Source organism: Callorhinus ursinus, unplaced genomic scaffold (assembly GCF_003265705.2).
Source record: "Callorhinus ursinus isolate GAN/ISIS: 27379988/994484 unplaced genomic scaffold, GSC_fseal_2.0 scaffold12, whole genome shotgun sequence".
In the NCBI taxonomy this organism is placed as follows: domain Eukaryota; kingdom Metazoa; phylum Chordata; class Mammalia; order Carnivora; family Otariidae; genus Callorhinus; species Callorhinus ursinus.
In genome coordinates, this window is record NW_027397074.1 from 65,522,534 (window position 1) to 65,548,524 (window position 25,991).

The window sequence follows — 25,991 nt, forward strand, 5'->3', positions numbered from 1 at the left end:
ATTTTTTCCAGTTTGTATTTAAATTCCAGTTAGTTAACATACAGTGTGATATTAGTTTCAGGTGTACAACATACTGATTCAAACTTCCATACAACACCCAGTGCTCACCACAACAAGTGCACTCCTTAATCCCCACCTCCTTATCACCCATCCCCCCACCTACCCCCCTTCTGCTAACCATCAGTTTGTTCTCCATTAGTTAAGACCGTTTCTTGGTTTGCCTCCCTCTCTCTTTGGTATGAATATTAATGATGCACTAGCTGTCAGTTTCACCACAGTGAGTAATGGTTTTGTGAGGTAACATGATTGAGAAACAATTACAATAATTGAAGTACTGGGCAATGAAGCAATAGGTGGACATTACTAATTATTAGAGTTGACCCACTATGACCTTTGAGATAGGTGTATGCCAAAATGTCTTTGTTAATTTCTTTCAAAATCTTTATATCCCATTCAGCAATTAAAACAGCAACCTTCCTAGAGGAATAGGGTTACTCCCAATTTCTTTCAGTAATAAGAGCCTAAAGAAGGAATGGGGGCGTATTGCCACAAGAACACAATAACACATGCTTGTCTCCAACCCCTTTGGGTTCACATTGTCCTATCAAGTCTACCGATGAATATATCACTTTTCTTTTTACTTGCAAGGTAGCTACCTGTTTGTATGCAATCATCTTTTGATATCGTTTTATCTTTTTGAACTTTTACTAAATTAAGTCTGGGCAAAATAGGATCTGTAAAGACAAACTAACAAATATAGTTGGGGTAAAAAAAAACAAACAAAACAAAAAACATGTAAAGTATACACTGAAACAGAATGGGAGAAAGGGTTGTCTTTATTTCTAGGAAATAAAGATTAGAAAACTAAATTTGTTAATCACTAGAATTTAGTCAAGTTTATTTAAATGTTTCTGGTTATTAAAAATATTTAAAGTTTTATATATTAACTTTTCGGTTTGAAGGAATCATAAATATCAATTTGATTGCCACTCCCACCCTCTGTTTTGTACTGTTATGTTTAACCAAATTGTCTCATTTGATTGTTATGATGACTGATAGGTGTAGATCTACAATAGATCTGCCTCATTAATAAATGCATAAATTCCAAATCATGATTTTTATCTTAATCAAAACTATCTTACAGACTGTAAGTTTCTGCTTAAGAAACATAACAAGAATGGCACAGACTAACTATAGTGAAAAGCCCGATAATCTACACAAAAACTTTTCTTGAACACATCTGAGAGCTGGGGTCACACAGAAATTGTTCACTGAAATCTAAGGGAAGATGGTACCTCCAAGGAGGGATGGGACAAAAGCATGGATTTACCTGGGGCAGAGCACAGCAAAGGATACTTACAAGTGAATTATGTGAAGCCAACTAAAATTAACAAAGTGCTGAAAGTTGAACACAGGCAAACATGAAAAAGTAGAACCCTTGGAACAGAACCCAGAACAGGAACCAATGTTGGTATTGTCACTCCTCTACCAGCAGGAGTGGCTGATAGACCCTAACAAAATTCAGGAATTTTCTGCATGGAATCATGTCTCAGTTCTTCTGGCCAAAGAAAAACTGCTATTTCTTTGGTCCATTGTCACCAAAAATAGAAACCCAGAGCCTAGTAGACTCTTGATATTGCAAACAGTGCAGACTCTGTGACTGATGATTTGCCAGGTAGAGCCTCCAGTGGAACATAGCCTCCACCTGGAGGCACCCTTTGGAAATTAGGGCTTGTGACTTTCCTGGCAAAAATACCAATTACCCTCATTTTTAAAAACAGCTATTAGCTTAATACTGAATACACTTATCAAAACTGCACACTTGATCCATGGAGGACTTGGAAAACTCTTGCCTCATACTCCCATTTTTGGGTGGGTGAATTCAGATTCAATGACTAACAAACTGGGAAGGGCCTCCCAGATCTTCTGTTATCAGAGAGAGATGGTATACTCAAGAATGCAGTCATCCTGGTCTCAGAGAAAACTATCTTCCACTCTGCTACCTAAGGGAAAGCAACTAGCTCAGTGGGGCCCTCAATTCACCAAAGGTCCACTAAAAGAGGTTCTGCAAAGACCAGATAGTAAATATTTCAGGTGTACAGACCATGTGGTCTCTGAAGCAACAATTCAACTCTGATGTTGCCCAAGAGCAACCACAGAAAACACACACATGAATAAGTGGGTCTATAAGATGGAAAATTATGGAATTATTTGACTAATTTAGATAGAAGAGAGGATTAGTAAACTGAACAATAAGCCAAGAGACTATTTATATTAATGCAAGGAAAAGAGAAAGATAGAACTGCTTAAGGGACACAGGAGGCTGGCTGAAAAGGTCTCACATACATGCAACTGGAATCCCAAAGTTTCAGAAAGAGAGAATTGGCATAATTGATATTTGAAAAAAATATTGGCTGAGAATTCACAAAAAGTGATAAAACATATGGAGTCCTTTAAGAAGCTCTATGGATTCCAAACAGCATAATTAAAAGACAATCCCCAGCTAGGCACATCATGAAAAATCTGCTAAAAACTAAAGACTAAGATAAAACTTTTAGAAGAAACTTGGGGAAAAAAGGCACATTATGTACAAAGTAAAAAAAAAAAATATATATATATATATTTATATATATAAGCTGACTTTTTCATAGAAACAATAAAAGTTCAAAGATGATTGAATGTCCTTTTTAAAGTACTCTATAATCCACTGTTTTCTATGTTTCTTGGCTCCTCCTTATGGAAGATTATTCTTTTTCTATGATCTCCTTGGCCACCGATTAAGAGGAACATGGAAAACATGCTTTTATGGGAGAGTAACAGCAGGGTTCTATACTTCTCAGTGAAACTCTTGCTTCACACAACAGGAAACTTAAAGCTTTGTCAGTAGTCAGCAGCAACAGAGAAGGACTTGTTGCACTTTCAGTCAATGAAAACAAACCGCAGACTCTCGAATATCTACATTTGGGGAAATAAAATTGATGAGGCTACATGTGTGGCATTTCCAGACTTAATTCCAATGGGCCGTCTAAAACCAGACAATACAGATGTGGAACCTGTTGTGGTGGATGGACAGGTGTATCTTGCAGAAGTCTCCAGTGGTCTTCAAAATTAGTATTATTGGAGACCAATTTATTGAGAAGCTTGCAGGCACTCATCTAATGCAGCTTTTACTCTTGTACCAGTAGGTGGACATCTATGAAAAACAAGTTCTAAAATAATTTTCACATATTTGCTTTATGTTAATGTTTTATTACCTATTACATTTTTCTTTCATAAAATATATGGTTGTAGGCCCAAAGATCAGTTCAAGTCTCTAAAAGCCAGCCTATTTGAATCCAAGATGCTGACTCTCAGCAGTGAATTTCTCTCAAAAGCAGAGCTGTTGCTATATTTGATTACAGTTAGCTCCATGAGCAGGTAGTTTTACACATAATTGAGAACGGCCCTCCCTCTAAAATTATTTGCAGGTAACTTGAGTTTGTCCAGCTTCCTTGGGAAATACAAGCCCTTATTTTCTTTTCCTCGTGTAAATTTGTCTTACCAGAAAATAACTTAATACACTTAATTATTTTAATCATAATTTTGAAATCCAGCCCATTATAGGTTATTTTGCCATTGAGGCTAAATTTTAGTTATGCTTTCTCATGAAAATCATTTATCAGTTTTATTTTTCAGTGATAGAATGTGTTGCATCTTACAACTCTGAAAGTCTGTCTAGTTTCTCTACATTCCCTTTAAACTTGCAAACTTGCTGATTGGCTAATTCTTACTGAATCTCTCAATCAAGACACTCCATTACAATCTGTTTCCTAACTGGTTAAAACTACAACTTCAAAGTTACAAAATATATCCAAATATTTGCAAGCAAAAAATTTACCAAACATTTTACCACAGGTTAATACAAATTGACATTTTGTCAGTTTTTTTTCTAGCCACCATTAACAGATTTCTTTCCATTAGCCTTCTGTTCCCACCCAAAGTCAGGGATCTATAATTTTATTTTATTAAGGTAAAACTCCACTTCTTCTTATGTCATCCAGCTCTTGCTAGGTTATACTGCAGTAACAAGTCAAAGTGTTACAATGCAGAAGTCTCACAAAGTTTATCACTTGCTCACAATATATGTTTTTTGTACATCTGCTTCTGGTTCATTCCTATTGCCCGTATGTCCAATAGGGCCTCTGCTTCATGTACTTATACCATTTCAGGATATTGGCTAAAAGCATATTCTGGACCTGGGACGTGACATCATCATGACAGGAAAAAAGAGCACAGAGTGATAATTACTAATACCTCTCCTCAGAAGTGGCCTTAGGAATTTACACTTACATTGAACTGGTCAGAACGAGGGAAGGGGTCATGCTTGCTGTCAATCAGAGGGGGCTATCTAAAGGCCTTTGGTCTCAATACCGACTGTAACTGTAATATGTCACCCTCATGCTACCCCCCACCTAAATATGCATGTTAAAGGCAACAAATACTTTAAGAAGTAAATCTAAAAAGAATATAATGTCATACAGTCCTTGGCTGTAAGTAGACAAATAATAGATGGCTTGCATCATTTATCTTCAAAGACAAGCCATGCGATCTACAAGAGATTTTAGAACCAGTTTATCATATTCCTATACAGGATGTCCAAATAAGACATTCTAAATAAGAAGAGCTCTATTACACATTAAAGAGGCTGCTTAAATAAAATAAGTCCTTAACATCTTACAGATTACAATATAGCATGTATCAGGACTTGCTAACAACCAATTAGCTTGCTTGCTGGAACTTGATAAAGAAATAACTAAACTGGGATTTCCAGAGATTGCATGTATTTCTTCATGATCTCTGGTATAAAAAACTTACTCTACAGAACATAATGAAATTGGTGTATAGCACTGAAAGCTAAGACACAGATGGAAATTCAAAGGGGATTTTCTTTATCTTGAAAGCCAATTATGTTACTCCATGGCCACATTTCTACCTTCAAGGTTTAGGGATACATTTTTTCTTACTTTACTATATAAAGCAGAAAAGACATGCAAAATTCTTGAGAAGAGATGTATAAATGAGAAAATAAACCTCAGATCCACTTCTGAAAAATATTTAGAAAGTATCTTATTTGTGGAGGATCAAAGCTTTGGTTTATAGGACTACTTCAATGAAGTCATTTTCACCATGACCTTCAAATGTAATAAATCTGTAGTTAGGGACTAGAGAGAATGGGATCAACCTCAGCAACGTTAAAAACACATTCTGACACGTGTGGCCCAAACCCTCTTCCTCCTCCAGGTGACTTAAAGTGAACGCACATCTGGTTGTACGAAGGAGCAGAGGGACCACTTGAGGCAAGGTAACCACCAACAGTGTTGATAAATCACTCTGCCTGCAGGAGAATGTTCCACTTTTCTAATTAGCCTGTGACATTTAAAAAATATAACTGTAAAACTAAATTAAAATGTTGATAAAATTCTAGGTTATTTTGTTATCTTCATTCTGTAATGGTGATATTTATCTTCCAATAAACACTGATTTTAATATTTGCCATTCAGCACTTGGCTGAACTGCTTATTTGTTGAACCTTTACAAAGTTCCAACCTGATTCATTGCACATTTATAATTTGTGTACATGCACAACTAGTGTTGCTCTCAGTACCTTTTTTTAACCCCTAACTTCATATTTGACAAGAGTGTTCATGGGCAAATTCAACAATATCCTCTATCTGTCACTGCCTCACCTAATTTTGATTTTACTTCACCCCTTACCACTTTTCCCCTTGTTCTTCCTGCCCATCAGCTCATCTGCCTGCACTCAGCTTAATAGGCTGTGCTCTTAGAACCTTTATGCTAAGTATTTCTTTTGGCTGCAATACAACCAACTTCCCCAAATATTTGCTTGGTTTTATTCCTCACCTCCCTTAAATTTCATTTGCCAAATAAGATTGACCCTGGCACCTAAAGAAAACCTCTGCCCCCAGCACTTCTTATTCCCCCAACCCTTTTCTATAATTTCCAGTTTTATACTGTACATGTCACCTGAATTACATATATTCTACATTTTTGTTATGTTTATTGTATATTGCCTGCTTCCTCCCCCATTCCAAAATAAGTTCTTCAAGGGCAGGGATCTTAAACAGTTTTGTGCCTAGTGCATAGTTTTTCAATAAATATTTCACAGAGGACTGAATGAGCCATAAACTAGGGCTTTGAGTACTGGCACATCTGAGAAGGTGACTATAACTGCCCATAATTCATCCACTCTAAAGAGCTTAATTCCCTATAAACACTTCAAAGCTGCAAGCAGAGCTCCTATGTAGATGCCAATAACGTAGTATATACAAATATTGATCACTAAATGCATTCTTCAGCAAAAAGAAAATGAAAGATCCTAACTAGGCTGAGGTTTCCCCTAGGGTAGATATGTACTAAAATGTTACAGTGTAAACAAATTCACTATGTGATGGCAATGACTGAATTATTTTTTAATTTACCATACCCTAAACCTTTTTGGTGGCAATGAGGTTGTTATATGAATCCAACTCTTCTCCTTCACATTGGGGGAGCAAAAACTGAAATGAAAACAAAAGTTTTTTTTTTTTTTCCACGCTGGAGTTAAATGATATGAAAAAGTTCCTCCACAGATAATAGGCATGGTACATTGATTTATGCTAATGATAGTAATAAAGCAAAGCATGTTTTTACGATATTATAAAATGACTGATAGGACTACTTATCTCCTGCATGCATCTCTATCATAACTTTTGAAAAGAGAATTTTAGTTCATAGAAAAATGTGGGTCCATTCACAAACCACTCACTTTCAATAATTGTAGATGTTGCCTTAATGTCAAACTATTTTGTGACACAGCAAGTTAGAAATACATCTGTATTTTTCTTACCACGCACAACTTCTGTGTTTCCTACAACACAAAATCCATATGGACAAGCACTCTGTCTGTTGTGTTCCTTTCTAAAACAAAGGGCAAACTGGCAAGGACTCTCATAGCTGTTACAAGTTAAATCTGAAACAATATTAATTTTATAAATTTTAGCATCACTTGTGTTTTAACATAGAAACTTCAAATTAGTTGTTTTTTAAATGAATTGCAGTTTTATTTAAAAAGAGATATGATGTATACCAGTATATTCTGCTTTTGTAATCCAAGAGCTACATCATTTATGCATATTATTTAACCTCACTTATCCATAAAATTAGAGTAATATCCACCTCATAGGACTGTCATGAGATTTAAATGGAGTAAGCCTAAGGCACCATGCATTAAATATGCAAAAAATCTTAGTTGGTACTCAAAATTAATTTAGGCAACTGCATATAAAGTTTGAAGCAATCCTTTGAGCCTCCATTGTATAGACCACAGCATAAAGCCCTATATAGGACAAACTAGAGCATCAGGAGGAACTGACATTAAGTCAAGTCAGTGAATTTTTCTGTAAGTAAATAGAACCACGTGAGCAGATTTAGACATGGAATATGACCAGTGCCTCCAAAGACTATTTTGTAAGCCCTCTCATGAGCACCACTCTAAAATAACATCCTACACATTAGTTTTATCTATTTTAGAAACTGAACTATATAATGTACACACTTTTTGGTGTCTGACTTCTTTTAATCAACATTGTTCATCATACAGGATTTTTTATTGTTGTAGTTTGTTTTTTGCTAGAATGTATTCCGCTCTATGATGTCATAAATTTTCCATTATAGTTTGATTGAAATTTGCATTATTTTTCAGTTTGAGCCTATTCTGCAGTGCTACTAACAATATCTCTTAGGCAAACATATTAATACTGTTTTATAGGGATGTTCATATATTCAGCTTTAATAGAGATCTGTTTTCCACAGAGATTTAACCAAAAAAAAATTCTCAAAGTATTTCACAAGTGTTCCCTTCATTCCATATCCTCACCAACCCTTGCCATTCTGCCTTTTTTAAGCTATTCTGTAGGTAAAGTCAGCTTGCATTACATCATTACTTTGTCTTTTCCTAATGACTAATGAAGTTGAACATTTTTGTTTTATTTATGTATGTGGCTGTATAGTCTTAATGCTTTTTTTCCAGAACAGCTTTAGACTTACAGAATTATCACAAAGATCATAGAGAATTCCTGCATCTCCAATTAATAAATCAACATTGATACTTTATTAAATAGAGTCCCGACTTTATTCAGATTTTTTTTTCCTAATGCCCTTTTTGTGTTCCAGCATCCCACCCAAGATATGACATTACATTTAACTGTTATGTTTCCTTAACCTCTTCTTGCTGTGTCAATTCTAAGACTTTTCTTGTTTTTGATGACCTTATAAAGTTTTAAGGGTTACTTCAGGTGTTCTGTAGAATTCCCTTCAAAAGGGATTTAATGTTTTTCTTGTAATTATACCAGTGTAATGTATTTTGGGAAGACGACAGAGGTAAAATACCTTCTTATCACATATCAAGGTTACATATTATTGCTTTTTTTAAAGATCTTATTTATTTATTTGACAGAGACACAGTGAGAGAGAGAACACAAGCAGGGGGAGTGGGAGAGAGAAAAGCAGGCTTCCCGCTGAGCAGGGAGCTCCATGTGGGGCTTGATCTCAGGACCCTAGGATCATGACCTGAGCCAAAGGCAGATGCTTAATGACTGAGCCACCCAGGTGCCCCAATATTGCTTTTTTTTTTAAGATTTATTTTAGAGAGAGAGTGTGTATGTGTGTGAGTGAGGGGAGGGGCAGAGGGAGAGGGGAAGCAGACTCCCCACTGAGCACCGAGCCTGATGGGGCTCCATCCCAGGACCCTGAGATCATGACCTGAGTTGAAATCAAGAGTTGGATCTTCAACTGACTGAGCCATCCAGGCACCCCAAGGCTACGTATCATTGATATGAGTTATTACCCTTGATGTTAATCTTAATCATTTGACTTGAGGTAGCGTTTGTCAGCTTTCTCCACTATAAAGTTCCTCTTTCCTTTTTCTCCCTTTCCACACTGTACTCTTTTGGTACACAGCACAGTGTAGGGACCGTACACAGTACAGGGACTTCTGATCCACACCCTTGTGAATGGAATATCTCCTTAAATTATTTGTAATTCTTCAGTCTAAGAACTTTATCTCTTCCTTCACATTTATTTATTCAATTATTTATTTATATTACATAGACTCATGCATAGTTATTTTAAACTGTGAATTATAATCCAATACAACTTTGCTCAAATTGTTCCAGCTTTAGCTATTGGAAACTCTTTCAGTTGGTACCAACATTCCTTTGGCATACCACCATTGTTGTGTGCGTGTGCATGTGTGTGTGTTTTTCTTACTTTCTGGAACTAGAAGATGTGCCAGGCTTATCTTGTATATTTTCTATCCCTGCTCTAGAATTAGATATTCAAGAAGGATTTTTTTTAATTGAAGAATGGTATTTAAAAAAATCAAGATCTTGGTGCTAAGTGGATTCATGGCCACTAACCCACCAACTTCTGCTACCAGTTGACTGCAGACTCATGATCAAGTAAGTTAGCAGAGATCAGCCTTGGCTCAGACCAAAAGGGCCACCCAGACTACAGATAGTATTATAAAGTAAATAATTGTTGCTTTAAGTCATTAGATTTGGTTGTGACTGATTATGAAGCAATAGATAAGTGATAGAACCCTAGTAAAATGAATTGGCTATTCCTCTTTAGTGTCTTTCCAAAATACTCTGCATATAGTTCCATCCTGGCATCAATAACAACATAATAAAATGTTAATTTGCAGAAACCATCAACAAAATGGAAAGGCCACCTACAGAGTGGGAGAAGATATTTACAAATGATATATCTGATAAGGGATGAACACCTAAATTCTATGAAGAACTTACATAACACCAAAAAAAAAAAGATCTAAATAGACATTTTTCCAAAGACAACATGCAGATAGCCAACAGACATGAAAAGATGCTCACTATCACTCATCATCGGGGAGAGGCTAATCAAAACCACAAACCTGTCAGAATGCCCAAAATCAAAAAGACAAGAAATAGCAAGTGTTGGCAAGGACCTGGAGAAAAATGAACCCTTAAGCACTGTTGGTGGGAATGCAAACTGGCACAGCCCTGTGGAAAACAGTATGGAGCTTACTCAAACAATTAAAAACAGAACTACCATATGACCCAATAATTCCACTACTGTGTATTTCCTTCTCAAAACCCAAAACTCTCATTTGGAAAAATATATGCACCTATGTTTATTAGCATTATTTACAATAGTCAAGATATGGCTGACACAACCAAGTGTCCATCAATAGATGAAGATACACACACGCACACACTCTCTCTCACACACAATGAAATATTATGCAGACATAAAAAAGGATGAGATCTTTCCATTTGCCACAACATGGATGGATCTAAAGTATCTTAGATGAAATAAGCCAGAGAGACAAATACTATAGGATTTAATTTACATGTGGATTCAAAACAAACAAAAAGCAGAAACATATATATACATAGAGAACCAATGCTTGACAGAGGGGAGAGAGTGGGGGGATGGGCAAAATGAGTGAAGGGGAGTGGGAGGTACAGGTTTCCGCTTAAGGAATAAGTCACAGGGATGAAAGGTACAGCATAGGGACTGTACCTGTCAGTAAGCACTGTAATAATGTTGTATGGTGACAGTAGCTACATCTGTGTTGAGTGTAGCCTAATGTATAGAGTTGTTGAATCACTATGTTGTACAGCTGAAACAAATGTAACATTGTGTGTCAACTGTACTTCAATAAAAAATACGAATTTACATATGCTACCATGTTTTGTAGTCTGTAGGGACAGAAACTTTAATCTTTATTTTATCTTTGTGTTTTATAAGCTTTATTATTCAGGTATGATAAGGCCAACAGCTCAGGAGAGAACACCATGAGAGAGACAGTTTATTACACTCCCAGATCTCACAGAGAGAATACATATAACGCCACGGTGGGGACCACACAAGTAATCACTGGGGTTGGTCAGAAGGCGGGTGGGGTGGAAATGACCTGTGGGCAAGAGCCTTCATTGTGGTTTTCTGAGGAAGCAACCAAGCTAGTTTGAATAATTTTCAGCAGGATCTGAGGCACTGGACCTGTTCTTGGTTGTCTGTTACCTGGCCCCAGAGTGGTTAGGGCAGGTGTGGAGTGACCCTAAGTATGAGAGCCAGAGGAATGTGGTTGGGGATGTGGACTTAACTGGCCACTTCAGAAGGGGCTGCTATCTTCTTGCTTTCCCCATTAAAATGTATTTAAAGCAATCTTAAATTGATTTAATGTGACTTGCTTCTCTAATAGGTCTTTGCATTGCATTCCTTACCTCAAATTACAGAATAAAAAGCACTTATTTTCCACAGCTAAAGTAATTCAAAGTGGATTTCAAAACCTTTTCTTGGTCTTGAAGGCCCTGTCTGTATAGCCCTGTCATAAAGTTTTTGTTTGAAATAATTAAGTCAGTAACTAAAAAACATCCACAAATAGCATGGAGAAAATCATAATATACACAAGTTTTTTCAAATCTGTGTTCCACTGTCAAAGAGTAGGAGGTCTCATAAATACCAGGTTGGCCCCACCAATAATCAGAGAAGGAAACTAACTTTATAGCCCATAGCTATCATTTTATTTTTTCATCTTTAGTACTTGGGTCTAAGCCAACTCTTTTAAATCAAGTATATAAGGATTAATTATCTACTTTCTATAGACTTGAGATTGCAAGAAGCTATAGAGACAGGAGAAGGAAATTGAAGATAGTTCCTCAAATGAGGTAGTTGAATCAGTACTTCTGATTAGTTGTAAAACCATTATCTCTAAGTGAAATAATATAAGGTAAATATAAAGCATTGCATTATTGAGTGCTAGGTTGCTTGGTAGTGACTGTGTGACTAGAATTTAGAACCAAGAGCAGATCGTTATGTTGAAAGATGACTGAGGGAAGCCTACTAGAGAAGCTAGAACATAAGTGCCAAGAAAGAATATTAAGACATGGAATATGAGAAAGAGCAAAAAGCCTTAGCAGAAGATAATGTGTACTTATTATAATAAGAGAATGGAAAGTTCTTCCCTATGATAAAATAAAACCAATATACTTAAATGTAATGTTGGAAGAGGAAATGTCACCATTTGGCAACTATCATAAAAATAATGATTTAGGTAAGAATAAATAATAGAATCTAATACCAGTAATTTTAGGAGAAACAAGCATTTATACAGTCTCAAAATACTTCCCCATGAGACACTAATTACAAAGAAAATATACTAACCTCACATTGTAGAGAACTGACAGATACCATCTAAACCAAGTGATCAAAACAAGCCTTTATTTTTCAGTGACCAGTTACTAGTATTCATAAAGGGTGTTGCAAATTAAGTGTACATCTAAAATTACTAGAGAATCTAAAATGGTAGAAAGTGACTAAAATAACTTTCATAATTAGCAGCTATGTAAAAATGTGGTTCTCCTGAATAATTTAGTTAGTAATTAGTAATTTGGACACATTTTGAGAGAGAGAGAGAGAGAGGAGGTGGAGGAGGAACAGAGGGAGAGCATCTTCAAGCAGATTCCCAGCTGAGTGCAGAGCCCAAGGCGGGAGGGGGATCTCATAAGCCATGAGATCACGACCTGAGCCCAAACCAGGAGTTGTATGCTTAACCAACTGAGCCACCCAGGTGCCCCAGACATATTTTTTTTTTTTATGTTCCATTTTAACCCAGTTGATAGACAATGACAGCTTTATTTTTTGTCTTTCAGGGCAACTGTTAGAATAACCCTTCAGTTTTCATTGTTCCTTTTCAATATGAATTTTTTCATTGATTTCTCTTTCAGATTTCAAGGTGAAAATACATCAGAGGAAAACTACTACTAAGTCTAATTATATACAATTGAGTTAACTCTGCCTAGAAGCAAATTGATTTAACTCTAGTTAAATCACAGCATTGTACTATTTTCATAGAATAATACAATAGGGAAAAAAACATTCAATGAAACTTTGCACTGTTCCTCAAATAAAGAAAAATACACACTTTAATTGAGATGACAGAAGAAGCAAGATTTTGTTACATCAGTTACTGCTTTAAGGAAAATGCTTAACATAGCCACAAAGAGGAATACATTACAGTTAACAAAAGGAGTCATATATAATAACAATTGCTTTAAGACCTATTTCAGGGGAGAACGACAGACCTAGGAAAGTCATGATACAATTAACTGAGAAAAGCAACGAAATACATGTTGATCCCAAAATGGTGGAGATATTTAGCTCATTTTAACTCCACATTTAATAAGAGAAATGAAAAGTGAAGGCAAGGACTAAAAGACATGGAGAAAATTAAAAAGCAATGGAAACCTTACCAAACTAAGTGATATTTGACAAAAAGAATGCCAGAATGCCCTAAAAGTCATTTAGGGTTTAGCCCATTTTAAAATAAACATCTTTATTGAAACCCCAGTACTATTTTCAGTTATTTAGAAAGAGTACAGAAATGTATAGAAACTTAATAAAAAACATTGAGATGTGTGAAAAAAAAAATAGCCCAAATCACTGAAACACATTTCCTTAAATGTTTTAGCTCAATGGAAATAAATTGATGACAAAATAGCAGGGCAATTTTCAACGGTAGTAATTCTGATCCCTTGAGTTTATTAGTGGGGTTTGAGGGTTAGAGTTTGTCCTGTGAAGTTTCTCTTATGAGTCAGCCACCAGAATACAGGGGGAATATAGCCAATGAAACAAGGCAAAGAGTTAAGAAAAGGAGAAGCTCCTCAAAAAACTCCTTGATTAGCTTTTCTCTACATTGTAACTGAAATTTTCATGTCACTTTATACAACAAAAATTCCTGAAAATTCCACTTTTGAAATACTCTGATTTCTGTTCTACTCCTCCATGCAAATGAGCATCTTCTAGGAATACTTTCCTGAATATTATGTAGATTTCAGAAGTTTCCTATAATTGACTATATATTATATTGCCTTAGTTCAGACTGTCATAACACAAACAACGTAGACTGGGTCACTTAAATAAACATTTCTTTCTCAAAATTGTACTAGAGGCTGACATATCCAAGATCAAAGCATCAGCAAATCTTGTGTCTGGTGAAAGCCCATTTGCTTGTATATGACAATGGCCTTCCACTGTGTCCTCACATGGCCAAAAGAGAGCGCTAGTCTCATTTTAAGGGCACTAATTCCATCACAAGGACTCCACCCTCATTACCTCATCTAAACCTAATTACCCCACAAAAGCCCCAATTCCTAGTACCATTCCATTGGTTATTAGGGTTTCAACAACATATAAATTGGTGGAGGGGGTCGCCTGAGGGGGGGGTGTGGGGAGACCAACATGAATAACAACAAAGAAAATTCCAGACCAGTGTGCCATCTTTAGAGCTATTTGTACTTTATCCCCAGGTTTAGGATTCATTACTCATAAACATACTTGGATCAGGAATTGCACCTAATTGTAAATTATGTTACTGTAGATAGCAGATTTCTTGAAAATAAATGTTTATTTTCTTGATGCAATATGTGATTAATGTTGAAGCCAGTAAGACAACAAATAAATGGATTGTTATGGGGGCTGGAGGAATAGAAGATACTAGATGTTAGGAGGAGGTTTATGATTTTTTTTCCCCTGGGGAAAAAACCCTTCAATTCTCCATTGTGTAAAACTTCAGTAAGAGAAGCTGTTAGACAAACGGGTTATATTCTAGAAAGGTTGACCAAGTATGTCATGAAAATAGTAATTTATGAAGAAAATTGTTGCCTGATTCTGTGTGACTGAGAGAATTTTTAGATTTCAAACATGAAACTGTAAAAAGAAAGACTAATTATTAAGCCAATTACAGAATACTATAATTTCAGTTTGTGGAATCACCTGCATGTCAGTTTGCTTTTGCATGAAGTACTGAATTTAAATCACCATTATTGTTCATGTAACTTCTTCAGAAGGCATCCCAACTCTCAAATTCAAATGCTAAAACATGACTATAGATATGGGTAGTACTTATTTCTTGGCATTCATGTTCATTTCTGAAAGCGACAAATTAAGTATTACAATTCTCATTACATTTAGAGAAGATAATATAGAATGGAGAGAAAAGAAAAAACAAAAGCCTCCCACTAATTGGCTTTGGAAACTAACTGCTCCTCTTTGTCCAGTTCTTATTACAAAATAACATCAACATACTCAGTCATTATTTTAAGAAAAATAGGGTCTCATGTAAAATAGAATCCATTTACTTTAATTGTGCTCCAGAGAAATATAATTTATCTATACTACCAAATCTTTAAAAAAATCTTGGTACATTTTTGGTACATTGGTAATTCTTGGTACATTTTTACAGTCTGAAATCTTGACTGTCATCAGATCTCTATGCCTCTGATAGAGCTTCCCTAACTCAAATGATATGTGTCCCAATGTTTTAAATGATCATTGCTCTTAATTTAACATAAACAATATGGTAACCATGAAAAAAATGGAAGTTCAGCACTTCCTTTCTGATATCACAAAATGCTTCAGAATCATCATGTGTATCATCTGCCCCAGTTCTAGAATCTTCCTCAAGAAGCCCTGGTTCCTTTTATTAGAAAATGATGATGCTAGGTGCTAGATGGGCACACTGCTACCTTGGGATGAGAGAATTATTTTTAACAGTATAAATATGTCTGGGATCGAGATCTCGGAGACAGAGAAAGATTTATCTCATTCCTCAGAAGTATTTGAGAGTCCACTCTCTTACATACTGTTCTGTAAACAGGAGAGTCATCAGTAAACTAAACAAAAAATCTGCCTTCATGAGGCTCATATTCTAATAGCCGATAAAAGCAAAAAATAGGAGTGCCTGGGTGGCTCAATTGCTTAAGCATCCAACCCTTGATTTTGGCCCAGGTCATGATCTCAGAGTCATGAATCAAGCCCCGCATTGGGCTCTGTGCTCAGAATGGAGTCTGCTTGTCACTCTCCCTCTGCTCCTTCGCCTGCTCATACTCATTCTTTTGTGTACACTCTCTTAAATAAATAAAATCTTGAAAAAATTAAGCTTAATGTTCATTACAGAACTTTTCCTATCAGGACACACAGATCTCCCTCGTTAAAAAAAAAAAAGCAATAAATAAATGAATAATGGTAAATATAAAAAAGAAAAAGAAAAAAAATCAAAGGGTGACCACATTACAGAAAGTGACATTTCAACAAAGTCCTTTAAGGTGAGGACTGAGACCTACATATGGGATGGAACAGCTCTGTCCGTTGATAACGAACATCACAATCAACAGGGCAACTCTGAAGGACATCAGTGTTGAGGACAGACCCCCAAATCAGTTGATCTCCATAACTGTAGTTAGAGCCCAAAAAAAGATTTTAGAGTAATCTCATTCATAGTGAGAACTAAGAGCACACAACAAGCCCATAGGCACTAAGACAGAAGTGAGCTTTGTGTGATACAGGAAAAAAAAGACAAGTGTAAACCCAGTTTTATCAGTTGGGGGGGGCGGGGTAAAACAGTATTGTCAACGGAAAGGAGAGGGTTTAAAAAAAAAGAAGCCAAACTAGTGAGTTTAGATTGTACTCTATCATTGATAGGAAGGCATTTGGGAGACATAAAGGAATTACATGAACTAATTTATCTTTTTAAAAAATCACTCTCAAGGCTGTGAATTTTAACTAAAAGAGAGGAAAACCCCCTATTTCTGCTTTCATCCCTTATCTAGCAGCCCAGCCCTGACCTCTCTTAAGAACTTATCATTATATCCTGCTGCCTCCCTGTCTGCTCCCCTTGGAACACTAACAGACATCCCAAACTGATCTTGTCCACAACCAAGTCCCTGATTGGTCTTCAGGCCATTTCCTTATGCAAAATCTTTAATTCATTCACCCCTTACCACCAGGTACCAATAAAAAGAGTGGTTCTGGCCCTGAGAAGAGAATTGGTGGCATCCCTAAGAAGTTATAACTACAAGCTGAGCCTCCAAAAGCTTATGGCCAAAAATGAAATCACACAGTGAATGCACTTTAAACTGGGAGCTGTAGGCCCCTGAAAAATCTGAGACTCTCATCCTAAACCACAAAGAACCTCCACATATAATTTCCCAAAGAAAACCAGCATCATACAAGGGAACCAGCCTCCTTGGGAATAAAAACAGAGCAGGAATAAACAGAAATGACAAATAAACAGAACATAGGACTTTAAGCAGTGGGATTATCAAACAGTATGACAAAACTATAATGCCTAATAAGTTTTAAGAGAGAAAAGACAAGATTGAAAATACTTGCAGGGAGCAAGCAACAGAATGGCCCTGGAGATTTGAAAAAAAATTAAAAAACAAATTCAAGTTTTGGAATGGAAGACACAGCAATTGAAATTGAAACTCAAGGGCAGACTTCGACTGAATAGAGCGAACAGAAAAGTATTGGACTCTAAAAAGGTGTAATTATCAAAAGAGAGATGAAGAGTAATGAAAGTGACATGAAGAATAGAGTGATATGTAAAAATCATTTCTAGAAGGAGAGAAAAAAAACAATGTAACAAATCATTTGAAATTGTGACAGCTCAAAAATTTCCAATACTGGTAAAATACATTAACTGATCAATAAATACCAGCTGGTTTTGTTTTTTAATCCATACCTAAGGATGAATAGCCAATTTCTCAAGGGAGACTATGGAAATCATGAAAAAAAGTCAAATAGCCATTCAATGTATGGAAAGAAAATAACTAGCAGCATGACTCATATACCTAGTATTCTGTGTTTTAAAGTTGAGGGTGAAACAAATTTTGAGAAAAAGGATATGCTACCAGCAGATGCTTATTAAAGAAAATTCTAAAAAACAATCTTAGATGAGAAAAGTGTTCCAAAATGGAAGGCCTGAGAGGTGAGAACGTATGAAAATTGTTCAGGTTTTCCGTATAAACAAGTTGTTTATATAAAACAAAAAGTGTTAAGTAGAAATCATCTTATTCTTGACAAAAACCTAAGAGTAAATAAATTAGTTTCTGCCAAGATTCCCTAAGTAATACTTAGATTAACAAAGTAAATATATCTTTGTTCCTAGTATATAGCAGGCTTTCAAGTAATGTATTTACATTGAATTTTATTTTCTATAGTGAGTGTAAAATAGGTTTGGCAGATTAGCAGTATTGGGCTGTTTTCCCACTCAGAGATTCAATTCATGACCCTTCTAAAGTCACTTCATTGTATGCCCCTTCTTTGTTTCATTATCAATAACTCAAATTGGTCCACTCCGAAGTCTAGCACTACTAAGGAGCAAATCATGAAATGACAAACGTCATTCATCAACTTGGTAGTTCCTACTCAACTGTATTTTCTGAAGAAAGGTAATTCTGAAAACTTTTTGTAAATGGACACCCTTCCTTAGATAAAAACAAGAGAGTCAAGAATTCTAGGACTACATTTTTTTTTTTAAGATTTTATTTATTTGAGAGAGAATGAGAGATAGAGAGCACGAGAGGGAAGAGGGTCAGAGGGAGAAGCAGACTCCCCGCCGAGCGGGGAGCCCAATGCGGGACTCGAATCCGGGAATCCAGGATCATGACCTGAGCTGAAGGCAGTCGCTTAACCAACTGAGCCACCCAGGTGCCCAAGGACTACATTTTTTTATGTAAGGCCATGTCACATTTTTTCTTATTCTTTAACTTACTCTCTTTTCATTTTTTGGGGGGGGGGTCAAAGTTTATGAGGATAAATATATCCACAGGCATCCTATTTGATCAGTCTTCCACTAGTCAATGAGCTAACTTGTCACTTCTCAGATGCCTGGGTACCAGGCTAAGAGCCAAAAACCCTGACTGACTGGCAAGCTCCATGATTGCGTTGATGTCCTGTGATACCTCTTCTAGGTGTTGTCACCTTGAATCCACATATTACTAGTAAATACAAGAACAGGACTGGTAAATGTTTTCTCCCCCCAAACTCTTTCCTCTAAGTGCATTAATACTGGAAGTGTTCTATACCTCTACAAAATATATATTGACTAATCTATTATGTACAAAAGAGAATAGCAACCACATTAAAATAGATCTCACCAAAATTTTTGAAAAACATTCAAAAATATAATACTATATATCTGTATTTAATTTTAAAAAATCTAAACTGATCTCTAGTACTAAAAATGAGGAGTTACCCATGGGGGTGTGTTATGACTTCGAGAAGGCAAGAGGTGGCCTTCTGGCAAGGAGGTAATATGTTTTTCTTGATCTAGGCACTGATTTATGTAAATACCATTAGAAAGTAAGTTAATTTTTGCAATTAATTTCAAACTGGAGAGTTACTAAACTATTGAGCATGCAATTAGGTACCTCAGGTACTGAATTTTTTGTCACTAGGATGCCCCTTATTAAATATGTAATTCAACAATGCTTATTTTTAGAAGAACTATCATCATTTGCAGAGTTTTCAAATTCTTAAGGACCAAAAAGCTAATTTAGATATAGTTAAAACTAGTTTCAGCATCTTAATTTTGTACAAAATGGTATATTTTGGAGCTAATGCAAATGCTGTGGTACATGATAAAATACACAAGTCAGGAAATGTCAACAAAGAAAAGTAATCAGGTTTCCTTTGTAGTCATTCGAATTTGAGTGACTGTTACTTGTCAAAACCTTCTCTCGGTTTTCATTACTTCAGTTGTTCTAATGATTTCTATTCAGCAGTTGAATAGTTAGGTTCTTAACAGGAAAATTATAAACAGAGGATTTTATGTTTGAAAAGAAACAAGAGTAAATTACTAAGTTACATCAATTACAATTAATTCCAGATTTATAAAAGAAAAACTAGAAAAGAAGCCATGGTTTTTATAAGTAATGAATAAGAATAATTTTTGTGCATTTAGCTACATTTTTTCCTATTATAAAAAATATCAAAGAAAGCATTTTTAATGGTCCCTATTTAACACACTGTGCTAGGGATGCATTTAACATCAATTTTCTGTTCTTTACCATAGATGTCATTTCAAAAGTATATGACAGATTATTTTTCATACATAAAAAGGTAAATGATCATTTACAGTTAGTAGAAAGCCAGTAGAAGATTTTTTTTTAAGAGACATTACTGCAGAAATGGAGTCTTAGCAAAGCCAACATATACTTGGTCTTCCTCTCTTAGGAAAGAGAACTTTTCGGTGTTATTTGCTCAAGCCAGTGCTACTGAGCATAGCGCTTTATTTCTCCATTCCTTTCTCAAGAAAATGAAATCACTGAATATGAAGGTACATGGCTGGAATCTTTATCAGAATCTTGTCCTATGCTCTATTTTATAGGATCATTCAGCTTTTGACTCTTCATTCCAGAGCTTTTCCCCAGAAACTTTGATATCTTTCAGCTCTACCAACTGGGCCCCCTCCCTGGTTCCCACAGAATAGGAAATGTCCTCCTGCTTCCAGAACTTGGCTTTATAACAGACAAGCTAGTAAACACATCCAGTCTCTGTTCAAGAAACTCCACACCAGGGATCTCATCTCTAGAATTGTGGTGTGAGGATATTCATGGACCCTCTCCACAGCGAAACAATAATAATTAGTGAAAAGTATAAAAATACCTAAACACAGGAAGTCTCTGAAAATTGTCAGGGCATACAGTGACTAGAGAAACATTTATTTAAGAAAATCTAAATCAGTAAGAACAGCTAAGGGATGCAGCATTTCAGTCATGACCCACCCACTTCTACCCATGTTCACCATGATGGAAGCTCTCCTCCAAATTGATTCATCCTTCCAGAGCAGTTCTGGATTTCAACCTCCATAACTCATTTTTATATCTCATTAGATAAAAGTAAAAGACTATTATAGGTATAACTTATGTGTCATCTGGGTTATAGACAACAATGACTTTGTCTGAAAACTTCATTATCTAACCAAATTGTTTACTTCTAAGAAGTAGTAAACCTCAGTGTGACAATAAATTTATCAAAAACAAAGTGATTTCTATTATACATGCAATTTTAAATACATGATAAGCTGGTTTTTCATGTCAGTTTTTACTCATAAGTATGCACTGTGCATAGAACTAGTCATCCCCATGTTAGGGACCATTTTCTACTACAGAAAGAATACTTAGCTGTATTTGTTATTGGTCTTGAAAAAAATTCAATTTAGGTTACTGATACCTCCGTATTCTATGTCAAAACAAAGACCTCTTGTCTAAACAAGCAGGTGGCAAAACAGATTGCAGATAAATTAATACAAACTATGAAGATAAAACACAATAAAATTTCTGTATTAAGTCAATAAGACAGAATAGAGCAGTACAAATATTTTTCTATGAAATCTCATTACAGCTCTAAAAAATGACTTGTTTTCAGAGTTTCTTTGATATATTCTATCACACAGCATTGGGTCCAGGGAATTTTTTTTTTTTTTTTGGTCCCTGGAATTTTAACACTAATGACTAAAGTCATTTAAAAATCAAGTTATCTCCTAAAAATTGAGAGTAACATGTCTTCTCACAAAAAATGAATCAGGACAAATACTGTTGATATCCTGAATTATTGACTAAATAATTCCTAAGTTTAGAATGAAATCAAGAGCCACAGTTGTGGAATCAGAAGCACTACAATGTAATAGATTCTAAAAACACATTATTTGGGAAATGAATTAAATGAAAAGTTAAGTAAGCCACTGTATGAAAATGTTAGGATGAACTATTTACATGGGTTGTGTGAATTACCAATAGCCAGGCTTATTTCCCTTATTCTTCTAAATCACCATTCCTTTGTGCTAATGAACAAATTATTTTCCCATTTTGTAGCCTTCTTATCTACAACATTAAAGCCTACCCATTCTCACTTATCCCTACAGCACCCATTTAGAAAGGGACCAAAGTCACTTTCTATTTAATCTAGCCTGCTGTAAATATAAACCCTTGGTTGACAAACAACCTAGACATTGCTATCTCTTGCAGACACTATAAAATCCCCCTTCTCCGCAGCTTGCCAGAATCAGAATAGAAATATCATGTGACAAATTGCATGTTTGCAGGAAGATGAGGAGGTTCAATAATAATAAATGTAAAACCTACCACCTAAGAGATAGGCTACAGGCAGAAAACGGACTCGAGGGAACACTGCCTAGGCATCAAGAGTCTGACAAGTCATAAAAATAGTAAGTCATGAAAATAACAAAAAGACGTCTTTTGAATTAAGGCTTTGCAATGCTACTGAGAGACTCCATTCTTGTTTTAATTCTACGAGTAAGGAATCACTTGCCCTGATTTCTATAGATACTTTCATGAATAATATTTAACACCAATTGTTTACAATCCCACTTTTTTAAGGTAGTTAAATGATGAGTAATCTTTTTGGTAGAGGTAATGAACACATCCAAATTGCAAACTGGTTGAACTTTGAAGTGGCATATACTGTCTTTTATGTTTATGCCTTAGTAACCAAGGCTAGCTCATGTCTGATGAATTGCTTTCCCTTCAATATGTTTTTACCTCTTAAAGAAAGGAGCAGGGGGGAGAGGGTAAGAAATAACTCTTGATTTAAGAACAAAGTTTCAATTCAGGCACAAACTACTAAGACATCGGTTACAAAATACATACAAAGTAATTGTCCTCAGTAACTCCAAAGCACAGCTTCAGAGGTTCTAGATAAAAATTCATTAAGCATCATAAGATCTTAAAGTAAAATATTTGTGTACTGTTTCCTAAATGAATTTAAGTTTTTCATTTTTCAGATTAAATTCTCCTATTCATTAACACATCTAAAAACATAACAGTTGATAACCCTGAACTCAGCTAGTTTATAGTAAAAGGACTATTGGAAAAATTCTACTGAACATGTCTTCTGCATAGCTTTATATAGAAATAATAATTAATGTTAACTATAAAAGTAGAACATAAATTGAAATTTTGAATTTCCTATTATGATCCTTCTCATTGCTTTAGAAGAAGAAAAATAAATTGGGGACCCTGTGATAGACCAACTACTGTGTGGAATATAATATGGCACATGGATCCCTTTAGATAGGAACCGGTAATAGCCTTATTCCAACAATTTAAGGAGCGTGGATTTTCCCTAATACAATCCTTGAGGCTTATGATTGCTCTTAAAATTAAATCTTATTTATGGAAACAGTTCCATCTTTCTCTTTAGAGAACTATAAAAATTACTTATATCCTGCACACACGCATCTAGTTCCATGTGAGAGAGGTAGGAGAAACACTGTATCACTCACTACATTGTGTTCAATTACCTTAAAGAGAATTCTTCCTTGTATAATTGGTGCTAAATAAGTGTTTGATGTATTGTGTCTACCATCATTTCATACCCAGATGTATAACATGCATGTGATACATACTCAGCTAACACTGGACTATTGACCACTGGACTCCATGATAGTTCCTAAATGCAACAAACACGCTTCCTCTGAGCTCTTGAACTTGCTTGCCCATTCTTGGAGGCTCTTCACCAGGTACCTTGCTTTTTTACTTTTATCTGATGATTCTCTTTGGGTAAAATGTCACCTTATCAGTGAGACTTTCCCTGGCTACCGTATTAAACATTTCAGCACATCGTCCATCCCCTCATTTGCTTCTCCTTTCTTGATTTTATCTTTTTCCAAAGCACTTCCAACACAGGGTTAATTTCATGTTGACTTTTTATTTATTTACTATCTTCCTTCTACTGGAACACTAATGTGTAAACTTCATGAAAGCAAGTTTTTTTTTTTAAATACAGTACAGATCTTCCTCAACTTACAATGGGGTTACATCTGGATAAACCCATCATAAGTTTAAAATATTGTAAGTTGATAATGCATTTAATACACCTAACCTACTGAACATCATAGCTTAGCCTAGTCTAGCTCAAACATGGTCAAGACCCTTATATTAGCCTCTAGTTGTTCAAGATCATCTAACACTAAACCTATTTTATAATAAAGTGTTGAAGATCTCGTGTAATTTATTGAATACTGCACTGAAAGTGAAAAACAGAATGGTTGTAAGTGTACCCATTGTTTACCCTTGTGATTGTGGGGCCGATTGGGAACTGCAGCTCACCGCCAAGGCCCACCATCATGAGAGTATGGAACCACGTATCGCTAACCCAGGAAAAGATCAACATTCAAAGCATGGTTTCTACTGAATGCATATCACTTTCACATCATCATAAAGTCAAAATGTCGTATGTCAAACCATCATTAATCAGGGATCACCTGTGTATCTTCAGAGCTGACACTAGTTTGGCACATTCCATAACTATGTTTGAATGAATTCTATTCATTTTATGCAATCACTATTTTATAACCTCAGCTGATAATGTGAAGAACAACTAGAACTCTTCCAATAGTCCCTACACTTGACACAGATCTTTCTTTATGCTTTAGCACTTTTGGGTCATTTACTCTTTATCCCAACTACAGCCCCCTTCTTCGTTACCTTATTTGAACAGCAACACTTTCCCCTGAGCTCTCTCGTCTTTGTGTTGTGTAATGCTTCACCTGCAATCCTCTGCAATCATTTCCATCATGTTTTCCTCCAATGCCTATTCAACATAAAAAATTCATACTCCATTGTTGCCACAGATAATTTGCTGCTTTTCTCCCTGATATTTCAGCTATATATAACTTTTCTGCTAATTTTTATTTGCACCTCTTTTTTTGTGATCGGATTTAGTTGAGGTGTGAGAGGAAAAAGTGACAAATACACAGCTCAAGTGAAATTCTAGGGAAACAGCAATTTGAATTTACATTACCATTTGACCATATGTCTATCACACTAGAGAACATTGGTTTCTCAAATTTTCATTCAATGATACAATCAATTTGGTTTGTAAGGAGCCAGTCTGGAAAGCTCCAAGTGTATTTAATGTTTAAATGTATTGTGTGGCAGGGTCAAGCTGAGCAAAACTCAATGAATTCATTGATCCTTTCCAATTCCTTTCTCTCCCATTACATTCTGATCAATAAACCCTTTTCCCACTTTAGCTCTGAAATCCCCTGGAAAGAGCAGCACATAATTTTTGGAGTAGTTTCAATCAGGTCTTATAGACCTTTTGAAATCTTCAGTTTTATTTTCCTTGGCTTCTGGAGTTTGGGTACAAGTTTAAATGACATTGAGGAAGATGGACAGGCTGGACCACTTTTCATTGGATTATATATACTGCTTTAGAAAGATAGTTATTCTGATCCCAGGGTCTTTTTTATTCTATTTTTCTTATTCCCATCTATGGAATTATTTGTCAAAAGTTATTAAGTGAGCACCGTGAGTCTACAGATTTGCTGAAAGAGCAATATACCAGTAGCTTTCTCTCCCATACCCACAAACCGTGGTCTTTAGCTTTATGGATGCTAATTCCAAATGTTATCAACATAACCAAGATGATTCTAGATGAATTACCCTCTCACATACAAAGAGCAGTAACTCACTTTGTATCATATTTGCTACAATTACTTCTTGTGCTATCTTAATTATAATCCTCCAACAACTTTTGAATGAGAATCACTCTAACTCTCAAGGATACTGATACTATTAAGTGCTTTAAGAGTTCATAGGGAGGTATCACTAAATGAGTAATTTAAAATAATTTTTTAAAATAATTTGAGTTACACAAGAGGCCAAGCAAAGTGAGAAGAATATCTACACAAGAGGGGATGGCCCAACATCAGTGTAAGAGCCACAGTAGGAGAGTGGTTCTTGAATTACACTGGAATAGGCAGAAAGGAATGACATGAATATTATAGGAGGAAGGGAGAAAGCATGGTAAGAATGTGATTCATACTTAGTGCAGAGTATAAGAGAGACTACTCTAGCAGAATTTCTATTGAGATATCTTGGGTAATAAAATTGGGAAGATAGATATACCAACCTATTTCTAGATTCTCATTGATTCAGCTCTTTTATACTATCTGCAGTATCCTAAAATACACATTAAGCCATTTGTGATAACTGCTCCTAAGTCCACACTTAGAGTACTTTTCTCAAAATGGTATTCATGCCGTTCTATGACACACTCAAGGAGGACATCTGTGTGAAGGAGCAGCCAGGCAATAATAT